This window comes from Equus asinus, chromosome 15 (assembly GCF_041296235.1).
Source record: "Equus asinus isolate D_3611 breed Donkey chromosome 15, EquAss-T2T_v2, whole genome shotgun sequence".
Classification (NCBI taxonomy): domain Eukaryota; kingdom Metazoa; phylum Chordata; class Mammalia; order Perissodactyla; family Equidae; genus Equus; species Equus asinus.
In genome coordinates this window covers 27,864,556-27,877,192 of record NC_091804.1, presented here as the reverse complement: position 1 = coordinate 27,877,192, position 12,637 = coordinate 27,864,556, and the positions used below count along the sequence as shown (strand labels likewise).

The 12,637-nt window shown below is 50.1% G+C and overlaps 1 protein-coding gene across 13 annotated transcripts in view; it reads right to left on the bottom strand.

The window, feature by feature from the left end:
* The window catches only part of EPB41L1 (erythrocyte membrane protein band 4.1 like 1), a 117,509-nt gene that overhangs the window by 88,434 nt on the left and 16,438 nt on the right, over nucleotides 1-12,637 (bottom strand). The window contains exon 3 of one of the 13 annotated variants that reach the window (XM_070485843.1): nucleotides 516-606. The exons of the other annotated variants lie outside the window; for them this stretch is intronic. The gene's annotated coding sequence lies outside the window, so the exon portion shown is untranslated. The remainder of the gene's footprint in view (nucleotides 1-515; nucleotides 607-12,637) is intronic. 13 annotated transcript variants of the gene reach the window in all.

The window sequence follows — 12,637 nt, the reverse complement described above, 5'->3', positions numbered from 1 at the left end:
TCACCCCATCCAGATGGGGTTCTCCCCTTCTTTTCTCATAACGAGGGAATCAGTTCAATCCTTCTGGTTTTAGTCCCTAATCTCTAGCTACTCCTCCGGGCCCATCTCAGATGAGAAGGAGGGGTATGCATGGGCTTCTGAGTTGGGGGCTTAGGACAATGACTGAGTTCTGCCCAGTCTGTGGGGGTCTGTTGTCACCAGGTGTGTGCCTCGAGTCAGGACGGGGGCCTGTGTGGATGTTCGTCAGTTCATCACCCACACACCCCTCTAAGAGGTAGTGCCAGCTGCAATACTCAGAAAAGCCTGGAGCTGGAAGGGAGGCACCTGGCCCAGGCCCAGCTCTGGTATTAATTCACAATTGGACCTGAGCATTCAGGTCTCATTCGATTTCTCTCGGGGCCTCATTTTCCCCATCTATGAAGTATAAAATCTAAGACCTAGGGTTCTCTGAAATAATAGCTCCCAGTCTACACTCACCAAAAGAATAATGGGGAGGGGGACAGGCAGGAGCTTACCTTATACCACTTTTAAAGGTGGCCTAGCCCTGGTCCAGAGCCTTGGAATATACAACACGTTCCGTTAACTGGAATTGTCTCTTTCTACACACTTTGAAGAGAAGGAAGAAAATCACAAGAAAACCGGTGGACTCTCAAAAACAGCTTCCAAATAAATTCCCCAGCTTTGGCCACCTACAGGTGAAGACAACACCCGCTCCCTTACCCAGTCCCCAGCCAGGCAGGGAGGAGGTGTGCACAGTGTCCCCACACTGGGCTCTCTCATCACTAGGGGAGGAGTTAATCACTCAGAGATTTTAGAAAAATTTTCCACACTGAGAGTCAGAACAAAAAGAGAGGTTTCTCAGGAAGCTTCTCAATTCCCAGAAAATTCACACTACTGACATCAAAACCCACACAGATTCGCTACACTTTCAGCTCTATAATCCCTCCGTCACCCTATGGAGAAACCCTGAAGCCATCCAGGATGCGGCTGCTGCCCCTCCCCCTTCATTCCCCACACCCATCAGGCCCACGCTCTGTCCACTGTCTCTCTTCAGCCACTCTCTAATCTATTCCCTCGTCTCCACTTCCACACACCTGAGTTTAGGCCCACCACTTCTCACCAGGGCCACACCAACAGCTTGCCCATTGGTCTCGGGCCTCCAGCTTTGCCTGCCCAACCATCCTCCCACTGCCAGAAATGGGATCACATCATCCCCAACCCAACACTCTGCAGTGGTCCTCATTGCCCCCGGATCAAGTTCCAGCTCCTGGCCCAATATACACATGCTACAGGATCTGGGCCTGCCTGCCACTCCACTTTCTTTTCTGTGTCCCCAACACACACAGCAAACTCCCATCACTCCAAAGCACCCTCCTGTCATGCCTCTGTACTTTTTCCTTTGTACTTATGGTTCCCTTTGCCTGGAATGCCCTTTCTGAACCCCCCACTGTGGAATGAACATGACAACCACCTTTACTGAGTGCCCAGTATGCACCAGGCTGTCTGCTAAGCCCTTTGCATGCACTACTTCATTGTCTTCATTGAGACCCTATGAGGCAAGTACTAAACGCAGCCTGCTTACAGACAAAGAAACGGAATCAGAGATGTGAATGAGCCTGGCAGAAGTCACATGGTTGATAAGGCGAGAAGCCAGAATAGAAATCCGAGCATCTGACTCTCAGGTGGCCCCAATCCTCTACCCTCAGGAACAGTGCAGTGGTGATGTGGAATCAGAAAACACAGCATGTTCCCAACAGAGCCCCTTCCTTCTGAGCCTTCGGGAACAGCCTGCCTCAGAGAGCACCTCTGGAGAGGGCCCAGTCTGTTCCTCTTTGAGTTTGCCCACCAACCCTGCATTCCTCCCAACCACCAAGCATGGCTTCTCCAAGTACACAAAGTGTCTGAGCCCACACCTCAGAAGCAGAGCTCCATAGTTACATTAGTGGCCCAGCAATGACTTCCAGCCACTTTCAGGACGTCTAAACTCTTTGGCCAAGCATCAGGAACCGTCAGGATCTGGTACTGGCTCACCTTTTCAGCCTAAATTGCTCACTGCATCCCCTGCCCCCACACATGTGTGCTCTAGACACAATCAATTGGTGGGTATTTACCATCCTGCATGTTAGTTCTCACTAAAAGTTGCCGTTTACTGAGCACCTAGTAAGAACTATGTGCTAAGCCAGGCACTCAACTAGCACTCGTTTCCCTTAAACTCATTCATTCATTTAACAAATACTTATTGACTACCCACTATGTGTGATGCATTGTGGACTCAAGGGTGAACATGACATTAAAAATAAAAGACAAATGGTTACAAATTAAGATAAGCACTATGAGGAATCAAGAGGTGGAGGTAGAGAGCAATGTCGGGGGCAGGGGAGGGCGGTATCTAATTAAGCTGAGTCGTAAAGGACAAGAAAGACCCAAGGCTGCAAAGAGCCAGGGAAAGAGAATTCTAAGCAGAGGGAACAGCACATTTAAAGGTCCAGGGTGGGAAGAATTTGTTAAATAAACAGAGAGAAGTTTCCTGTAGCTGAAGTAAATGGCCAATAGGGATGACTGGAAAAGGGGAGCTCATTCAGCGCCCTACAGGCCATGGTAAGGAGTTTAGGGTTTATTCTAAGGGCAGAGGAAAGACACTAAGTGACATGGTCTAATTTGTGTTTTACAAATATCACTCTGCCACTTGGAAAGGAGACCTGAGAATATAGATAATGTGCGTATTGTATGTGAAGTAACTGGCACAGCATTGGCTCAATACATGTTAATTCCCTTTTCCTTCTCCCTCTACCCCAATCCCAGGCTGGGAATGTCCTCTTTAACTCTTATTTCTTTTTCTGATCTATACATTGTCAGAATTTGAATTTTCTCAGGACCTATGATCTGTACTCTTTACTGTTAGATGTGGTCCAGCGAGAGGACACAATTTGGCCAGTGTCACACAGTGGGGCTGCAGCAGTGGTGGAACTTTCCTGCCTCCCCTCCTTCCCCTGATCTGGACCCTGGGTTGGTCTGAAAGTCAGGAGGAAGAGGAGGCAGCAAGAGCTGAGACTTCCCCCCGGGTTCTCATTCTCCCTCTACCTCTTTATGGAGATGCTCAGAAAACCTGGTTCTCAGGCAATTATGGGCTCAGGATAGGGGGTGAGGAGGGAATCTAGAGTAAGCCCCACCTCCAGGTATATGCTGTTCTTCTGCTTGAGTCAGATAAGGGCAGGTCAGACTATAGGAAGAAAATACTTCTAAGGGAGACTGGATACTTGCTAGGATGTTAGCTGATCCTATCACCATCCCCAGGAAGCAAGCAAGGGTTGTGGCCCTTATTTTACCCATTCAGAACCTGAGGCACTCAGTGTGCTATGACTCGCCCAAGGATGGAGAGAAAATAGCAGAGCTCTAACTAGAATCATTGTATGCGGCTGTTTGAGGATTACCGAGCCCCAAATCCCATTGTATAGATGAGACACTGAGGCCCAAGAAGGGAAAAGGACTTGCCCATCATGGTCACATGCTAAGGAAGCGGTGGAGCCAGGACTAGGAGTCTCATTGTCTTCTGCTTTCAAGCTCCCAATGCAGCCTCCCTTGACAAAGGTAGGGAAGGGGGCAAAGGTGAGGCTGGGGGTGAAAAAGGCAACAACAGGGCAGCTCCTCAGGCCTGCCCTGCTCCAGTTCCCAGCTGCTCATGGGTGTGGCAAAACCTGCCAAACCAGTCCCCATGCCAGGGACAAGTGGCAGAGCCCAGAGCTGCACGGGTGTGGGTAGGCCGCAGACACCAAGAGCTGGGGGGGGCAGGGAAGACACAGAGAGGCTCCTTAGCCTGGCCACACAGGCAGTGCCCCAGCACCAGGATGGGTGCTCACAGCTGAATTGCTCCATTACCTAGAATCAAGCACAGCCAGGACTCACCAGGCCTCCTGTCCCTATCTGGCAGACGGGCCTGCCCTCTGCTCCCCTTCCTCCTCTGGACACTCAACATGTCAGCTGTCAGTGCCACTAGGGCGAGAGACCCAGGAACTTACCTGGGAAACATGACAGGAGGCTGGGGAACATGACAAAAATGACACACAGACATTCTCCCCTCCTAACCACAGCCACCAGGATGAAGTCCACCACCCTCCGCCTTGTCAGGGACATACGTGCTCTAGCCCTTGCCCTCCCCCCAACCTCAGTGACCAAGGCCCAGGAAACATAGCTGAGCACAACATGTGATTACGGGGGGGAGGTGGGGGGGGAAGGGCAGGTGTCAGGACACCTGTGTTTCCACGTAGCGTTGTGAAACTTGGTGTAAACGGGAAAATCTGCCCTTTGGGTCTTCAGTTTCATCACCCTTCCTGTGGAGGGGCTAGGTCAACTCCATAGTTTCAGGGAGCCTTAAAGTTTTGTTCTCCCTCCACCTCAAACCCACCCCTTACCACCTCCTACCCAAGAGAAAATGTATGAGATTATACCCACCAGTGTGCAGGGCCCCTGCTGGACAGGGCTGGCTTCCGCGTCAAGGGCTGCCTTGCTGAAACCTGTTCTGTCAGCACTAGCACCAGTCGGGGAAGCCAGGCCCACAGGCCAGCAGGAGGCTTCTCAGGCCAGACTGTGGGGGAGCTGATGATCCTACCGTCTTTTTCCTGGTGCTCAGAGCCCAGTTCAGAAACCACTCCCAAGGCCTGCAAAACCCAGGAGCCAACTGCTAGGCAGGAAAGGACCTTGGCATCAGCCAAAACTCCTGTGAGCATAGGACACGTGGGCCAGACAGGTGCCCCACAAACATCAGGGACTATCCTCATATCTCAACCAATCCCTTCCTTTGGTAGATGGGAAGGAGGAGGCCCAGAAAGAGGCAGGGAGCAGCCCAAGGTCACACAGCAAGGCTGTGGCAAAGGCTGAACCACTGTCCAGGCCTGACCCCTAGCCCAGGGCTTCCAGCACGTTTTGCCTCCCATAGTAGAGACATTTTTCCAAATTCAAAATCATGCATCCCATGGAAGAACCAAGAGACAGCTCTTCACCACCCCTTGGGAGCTGCCAGAGACAGGTATGAAGTTCTGCTGCTCAATATCCATCATGTGTGTGCCTGCCATGTGCGCCTCTGTGTCCTAGCACGTGGGACAGTGCCTGGTATATGGCAGGAACTCAGTGAAAACTGGTTGACTAAATCAAGACTCAATGGAAGAATGACTGGAGGCAGAATCCACTGCTAGGTCCAAGCACTGGGGTCGGGGCTGGGGAGCAGGAAACAGGAGAGAAACGGAAGAGGGCTCAGGACCCTGCCAAGCTGTAGTGAACAAGCAGGGACACTGCTGGCCCACAGCTTCAGAAATGCTGGGCCCAAAAGTGAGAGGCAGGTTGCTCCTAATCACCCTGAATGTACGGACTTCAAGGCTTATGTGTGTGTTTGTGTGACTTGGCAAGGCCACCAAGCCAGTCACCCTGTTATTTATTCAGTCACTTGCTTACACACTCTCCAAAACCTAGGGAGTGAAAATCAGGGTATGTAACAATCGCCCCCACTTTTCTGTCAGTGCTGCCACACCCAGAGGTTGACCCCTGCAGCACCTTTGGCCAGGAGTTGAGCTCCCAAAGCATGAAGACCTGAGCTGAAACCATGGGCAAGCCACTTCTCCTCCCTCAGGACTCACAATGCCTTGTACAATGGAGATGGTGACACCTTTCTGCCTCCCTTAAGGAGTGCTCTGAAGGCCACCTACAGTGATGGATGTGAATATGCTTCATAAACTGTAGAGTGCCAAACAGATATAAGAGATTATTAATAACAGTAACATTGCCATCATTAGCCTAGCTGGCCCCCACAGAATCCCAATCTCTAAGTGTGGATTATCATCATCATCATGGGTACCAACAACATAGTAACACCTACCAGTTATTAAGCACTCGACTGTGTGCCAGGCACAGTGATATGTTCATTGCCTGATGCTCTCATTTGGGCTCCATAACGTCTGAAGTAAGAACTTTTATTGTCTCCATTTTACAGATGGTAAAACTAAGTCATAGAGAAATGAAGTATCTCCTTCAAATTCACATGGTAGGGGTGGAGAAAGGGTCTACACCCAGTCTGTCTGAGTCTGGAGCTCAGCTCTTTTCAGCTTCATTCCATTGCCAGGGTAAGAGCATGTCTCTTTGTTGAAGCAACTTCCAATCTGCCAAAGCCTGATGTGGCCCTGTAGTGACAGGTCACTTCACTGACCCTTGTGGTAGTAACACTCGAGGTGGGTAATAATGGCTGATTTTGCTGTTCCTGTTTGACAAATGAGGCAACTGAGCCCCCAGGAAAACTTGGCAACCATGTGTCTGAACTCAAGGATCACAGACTACAAAGAATACACTGTAGAGAGTGGATCTAAAGGGGGAAACTGAGGCTAAGAGAGGGAGAGGGACCTGCTCAGGCCATTCATTCAGACCTTTCCTGAGACCTGGTTCTTGGAACACAAGGATGAAGAAGGCAGTGTTTGCTATTTTAGTTTTATAATGCTGCCCGCACTCCACTGCTAGCTTCCCCCTTTGCATCCAGGGCTGGCGACTGCTGGCAACTGATGCCAATTACTTTCCTAGTCTGAGTCTCCGTTTCCCCACATATCAATTGGGGAAATAAATCCTGATCAACAATGGATTCTAGAGGCCAAAACCACTTCCACAGGCCACACAAGGCCCAGGAGGCCAGTCTCGGAACCTTTGCTTCTTACTGCTTCCAATCCCTGGAGGTCTGGAGGTAAAGCAGGTGCCAACACTATATTCACAGAATTGTGCAACCATCACCACTAACTCCAGAATCCCCATTATTCTTAGCAAGTGCTGAGCTGCAGCCCCCAATGCTCCTTAGAGACCTACGGCTCCTCCCTGGTTTGGCCCAGACACTACTTTTCTGGGAAAACCCAGGGTGCCCCTAGGAAGAATTTCTCTGGGGCAGAAGTGGAGCAAAATGTAAACACTCAGTGGATACTACTTAGTGAGTGTTCTACTTAATGAAACAAAGCTGTGGATTTTCTGGGAAAGGGGTCTACCGTATCAGCCCAGCCCAAGCCCAAGCCTTTTCCCAGCCTTGCCTCTCCAGCTGCCCTAAATGCAACAATTGTGCTCACCCCAGCCTCAGTTTCCCCATCTGCTCCCTGGGAAGCAGGCTGAAACACATGCTTCCAACATCCCAGAAAGGGATCCTCCCAACAAATGGCTAATCATATCCACCTTGTCAGAAGAAAAAGGCCAGCCTGTCACGTCAGCCAAAACTGGCAGGAGCAGTAGGCTGGGGTTGGATTGGGGAATTCTCAAGCTCAGACCTGGTGAGTGAAGCTTTATTCTGCAGGCCTTAGGAAAGTTGGGAAGGTTTGAACTGGGGACATGACCCCCACATACTGGGCTGGACCAAAGAAGGAGTTCAGAGGCTGTCCTAATAGCCATCAGCACTGAGCAATGGGAAGAAAGATCAGGATTCCTGGACACTGACTTCTGTCTTAAGCTCTGCTCTGCCACTCATTAGCTGTGTGACTTTGGATAAGTCACTTATCTTCTCTGAGCCTCAGTTAATCCACCCACAAAATGAGGATAATTATACCCTCCCTGCTTTACCTCTCAGGATTATGGGGTAAATCTGATAAGATGATGAATAGAAAAGGCTTTTGTAGGAAAAACATAAGGGCCTGAGATTCTAGTCCAGGTGCGAGAGGTGATAAGGACCATGGGGATGAAGACCCCTCCAATGAAAGAATTCCCCTGCCCTTCTCCATCTCTTTTCCTCCTACAAAAATGCTGGAATCCCTCCAAAAAGGGTCAGAGAAATGCAAGAATCCCAGAGACAATAGGGGTCGCAGAAGGAATGCTAGACATCTGGGCCTTGTCTGGGTGACATTCATGAAGCCTGGGCCCCTCAGAGACAGCCCCTCTGGCACCCAGGCAGGCAGCAAGCCAGGGAAAATTATCTGTATCCAGGTAGGGAAGAGTCAAAGTAGCCAGAGTCAGCATTTCAGAGCCACTGCTAAGGAGGAGGAGACAGTAGGCAAGAACAGGGAAGGGGAGGCACAGGTTTCCTTGTTGAGTCTCCCACACTTACATCCCTCCTGAGACAATGATGCAGCCACCTTTCATGTGACAACTTCACCTGTGTCGTTTTCCTCCTCTGAACCTCAGCTTCCTCATCTGTAAAATGGGGACGATAAAGCCTCTGACACACTGTAAGTCCAGTTCAATAAATGTGACTACCATTCTTCCATCCTTTGAAAGCAAGGGGGCTGCCAGCACTAACATCATACTCTTCCCCCAGTTTTCCAGCTGAGTTGTTTGAAAAAAATCCGAAGTCACTTTCAGGACAGAGCCCAGGCTCTGAGGGCATTATCCATCTTCTGACAAGGTGGATGAGATTAGCTGTGTGTGCAGGTGGAAGTGGGGACAGGAAGGGGGGGGGGGTCTCTTCGTGGATTAGAGGTACGTGCTTCAGCCTGCTGCCTGGGGAGAAGATAAAGAATCCTCCCCTCACCAAGGCTGCTAGAAACCACCCTGGCTCCTTAAGTTCTGTGCCATCTGGAGGAAGGGCTGACCCCGGGCAATGGACCACAGGGGAGCACTTTTTCCTCCATTCACCACCAGGAGGATGTGAATGAAGGACTGCTACCTGCTGGTGCCCAGGTGCCCTGTGTCCACCATTCATCTGGAGCCCGCCCTCCTCACCACTGGGAGAAAAGGTGAAGGAACTGGGCACCAGTGTGCAGCTTCACATCTCTGAAGAGAACAGTATGGAAGGAGGGGGCTCCTTCTGTGAAGCCTGCAAGACACCTGGCCACCCTCCCCCCACCCCACCCCAGCTCTTTAGTTCTGGCCAAATTAAACTACTCCCGCTTCTCCCTTCCATGTCTTTTCTCAGGCAGCTCACTTCTCCTGGAGAGTCCTCTCTGAATGGCACGTCCAAATCCAGCCCCCTTCAAGGCCCAATCAAATGTCCCTTCCTCCGGGAAGCACCTTTTGACTGCTATGCCCCATGCTCCCCTCTTTCCCTGAGCTCTCTCCTCTGAACATCAGCTTCACTTTTCCTGTCCCTCTCCAATGACGATTTGCACCATTGACTGTGCCACAGCCACACCTGCATACAGTTATTTCCCCTCTGGAGGACACAGGTGACTGCAGTGGTTTCTAGCACAGGCTCTGGAGCTAGGCAGAGCTGAACTCAACACCAGATTTGCCATTTATCAGCCATCTGACTACGAGTAAACACTTACCCTCTCTGAGCCTCCATTTCCTCTGGAAAACAGGGGCAATCATAGTACCTACTCTACAGAGTTGTTGTTGCAATTATAAGACATTAATGCATATGAAGTTTTCAGCACCGAGCCTGGGACAAAGTGAGAGCTCAGTAATGTGACTTAATTGTTATGGTGACCATTCAGGGAGGTGCATGGATGATTTTCCTTTACATCCCCTGAAATACCTACCACAGAGCCACACACTGGATGGACTGCTTTATGTGGAGGCAGATCTGAGTGCAACATAAGAAAGCTCTATTTCAACAGGCAGAGCAGTGTAACCTGGGCCTGGGCTGTCTCTGCAGGTCATGAGCTCTGTGTCACAGAGCAGCATGCAAGCATATGTAGCACAGCCACTTGACCTATCAACCAGAGGCAGCAGATGTGAGGCAGAGCATGAGCTCTGAAGCCAGACTCCTTGGCCTTGAATCCCAGCTTCTCCTCTTACTCAATGTGTGACCTCCACTAGCTGAGCCTCAGTTTCCCCATCTATAAAATGGGGATGTAATTGTCATAAGGACTAATGAAATAACACACGTAAAGCAACAGACATGCTCAGCACAGGGAGCTGTGTTCAATTCAATACACACTACCTATTATTATCACTGTTGGTATTTGTATTATTATTACTGAAGAGGAGAGTTATGGCCCTTGCAGATCTATGAGCTGTTCATTCTCCTATAGCCCAGGATTCCACTAACAGCCTAGTGCTCTTGGGGTTCTGTCTGCTCAGTAGCCTTCCTCTCTCTCTTCTTCTGGTGATAGCCCAGCCCCTCCATTCACTACGTGTAGGCACAAGACCGAGGCCTGGCCACTCAGAATGTCCCTATCGCCCAGCAACAATGATTGAACCAATCAGAGTCCTTCCCTTGGATTGATATATAGACCCCAGCAGAAAAATAGTTCCTTCTTTCTGTTTCAGTTGCCAGGCTGGGGCAGCAGACAACCATTTCCTAATAAGGACAAAGAGAAGAAACAAGCAGTGATGGGAAAGAGAAGGAGAGTTGACCTGAATCCTTATACTTTAATCCCATGAACTGCTCCAGGGTCCATCAGTCTTTTTCTGGTTTAAGCCACTTTGAGTTTTTGTTACTTGTTTCTAAAAACCACGCCCAATCATACAGGCCCTAACCAAGATAAGGTCCATGCTGGTCATAGGCAGGGCCAGGCAGAAGCCAGTATTAGAACTGCTCCTGTACATTCTGATACAATCCCTATCATCTGGGCTGCAAGGGACAGCCTACAAAGCATGTTCTCAAGAATTGTCCTTGGGCCAGCCCAGTGACGCAGCAGTTAAGTTTGTACGTTCTGCTTCACTGGCCCCAGGTTCACCGGTTCAGAGCCCAGCTATGGACCTATGCATTGCTTGTCAAGCCATGCTGTGGCAGGCGTCCCACTTATAAAGTAGAGGAAGATGGGCACAGATATTAGCTCAGGGCCAGTCTTCCTCAGCAAAATGAGGAGGATTGGCAACAGATGTTAGCTCAGGGCTAATCTTCCTCAAAAAAAAACAAAAGAATTGTCCTGACCCAGTGGTCTTCAGACACTGCTTCCTGGAGCCCTGAGAATCTGCAGAGACACCTCCAAAAACATCCACGGAACAAAGGGCAGTAAGGAGGGCAGCAAGATTCTGGTTAACTGCTGTGAATTTAACCATAGAAGTTCTGTTACAAATGCTTACATATTGGGATTCTGCTGCTCCAAAAATATTTGAAATACCCTGTTCTAATAGAGATGCAGAAGAGTATTAACTAGTAGCCAGGGCTGAGAGGTCCATTCCCATTCCACAGAAGAAGAAACTGAGGCCCGGAAAGGGGAAGTGATGAGGCCAAGACCACAGAACAAGTCAGTGTCAGAGCAAGGACTTGAACGCAGGGCTCCAGACTTGCAGGCCAAATGACTTCCACCGCACAAGGGTGCCTGCAAAAATCTATCATCTCTCACGTTTCCTGTCTCCTCCAGTAAACTGCTGGTTGTTAATACCTAGATTCTCATCTTTCTCGGCTCTGACCCCTATAGAGCCCACCGCCTCTGAGCCTGGCTCCTTGGAGGGCTTGTGGAAGTTCGAGAACTTATGAAATAAGTGTGTGAACCAACCTCTAACTCCCCTTACCACACCCCCCTCGATGCACACATACACTTAGTTCCCCTTCTCCCCAGCCATTTGCCCAAATGTCAGGGTAACACCGGCAGGCCTCCTCCCGGGAACTCCTAATCCACCTCCTCTGTCCTGGCTGTGCTGTGGCTGTGGACAGAGGATTCCTTGTTCCCAGTGCTTCCTGCCCAGAGATCTCCGTGGGGCCCATGTGTTGGCAGGAAAGAGCCAAATTGCTCCTTTTAACTGAAACTAAAACCACCTCCTACCCCCGCCACCCCCAGGAGCAACACACTCCAGTTCTGTTTGGCATTTATTCTACCTGACCCTGCCTGGCTCAGCCCCACCCCACCCCCATAGCCCCTGCTCCCTAGACACAGACACACACACACACACACACACACACACACACGCACAGGAGAGGTCCCCTAGGGGTACAGAGGTGCCTCACATCTACTCAAAAATAAAAACCAGAGGATTCTAGAATGGCAACATCACACCCCTGGCACTTGTGCCTTACTAATAATCCCACAATGGTATTTGCATATTACTCACAATTTCTCAGTCCGTATAACTTTGTTGGCTCCGTTCCCTCTCCAAGCCCTCACCCTGCCAGAGTCACAGAACCTCCAAGTTGGAAGGGAGCTTTGACATGCTCCAGGCTAGTGGTTTGCAAAGTGTCTTGCACAGAGCCTAGGAAGGGCTCCTGTCATTGTCCAGGGGTTGCTGGGGCTGAGGAGTTAGCCAATTAGAGGCCCCCAGGCCTAGTCTAACTTCAAGCACGGCTGCAACCCCTTTAGCTGTTTTGTACATTGAGATTCCTTGGGGTTCATTTGGAAAGGGAATATCTCTCCCTGAAAGTTTGAAAATAACTCGTTTACTCTGACCCCACCTTCCCCCACCCCCTGCCCTGACGATGTCCACACGATCCTGAGGCCAAAAGAAAGGAAGGTAGCTGTCCAAGGTCACTCCATAGTCAGTAGCAGAACCAGAATGAAAACACTCTCTCCTGAATCTAGTCTACAATCTGGGAGTGGTCAATCCAGAGAAAACAAGGGCTACAGGGTCAGTGGATCCAGCTTCCAGGTCCAAGGTCATCCATCACAAGCCATGGTGGCATGAATAAGCAATATAGGCAAAGCACCTTGTCTAACTCAGAGATGCTAATGAACATGCATTTCAGTCCCTACCTCAAAATCAGCCAAAACCAGAGAGGACCCTCAGCGCTGCCCCCCTTTTCAAAACCACGAGAAATCTGTGACCTAGACAAACCCTCACCCTCCCCAGCAGTAAAATATATCAAAATAGA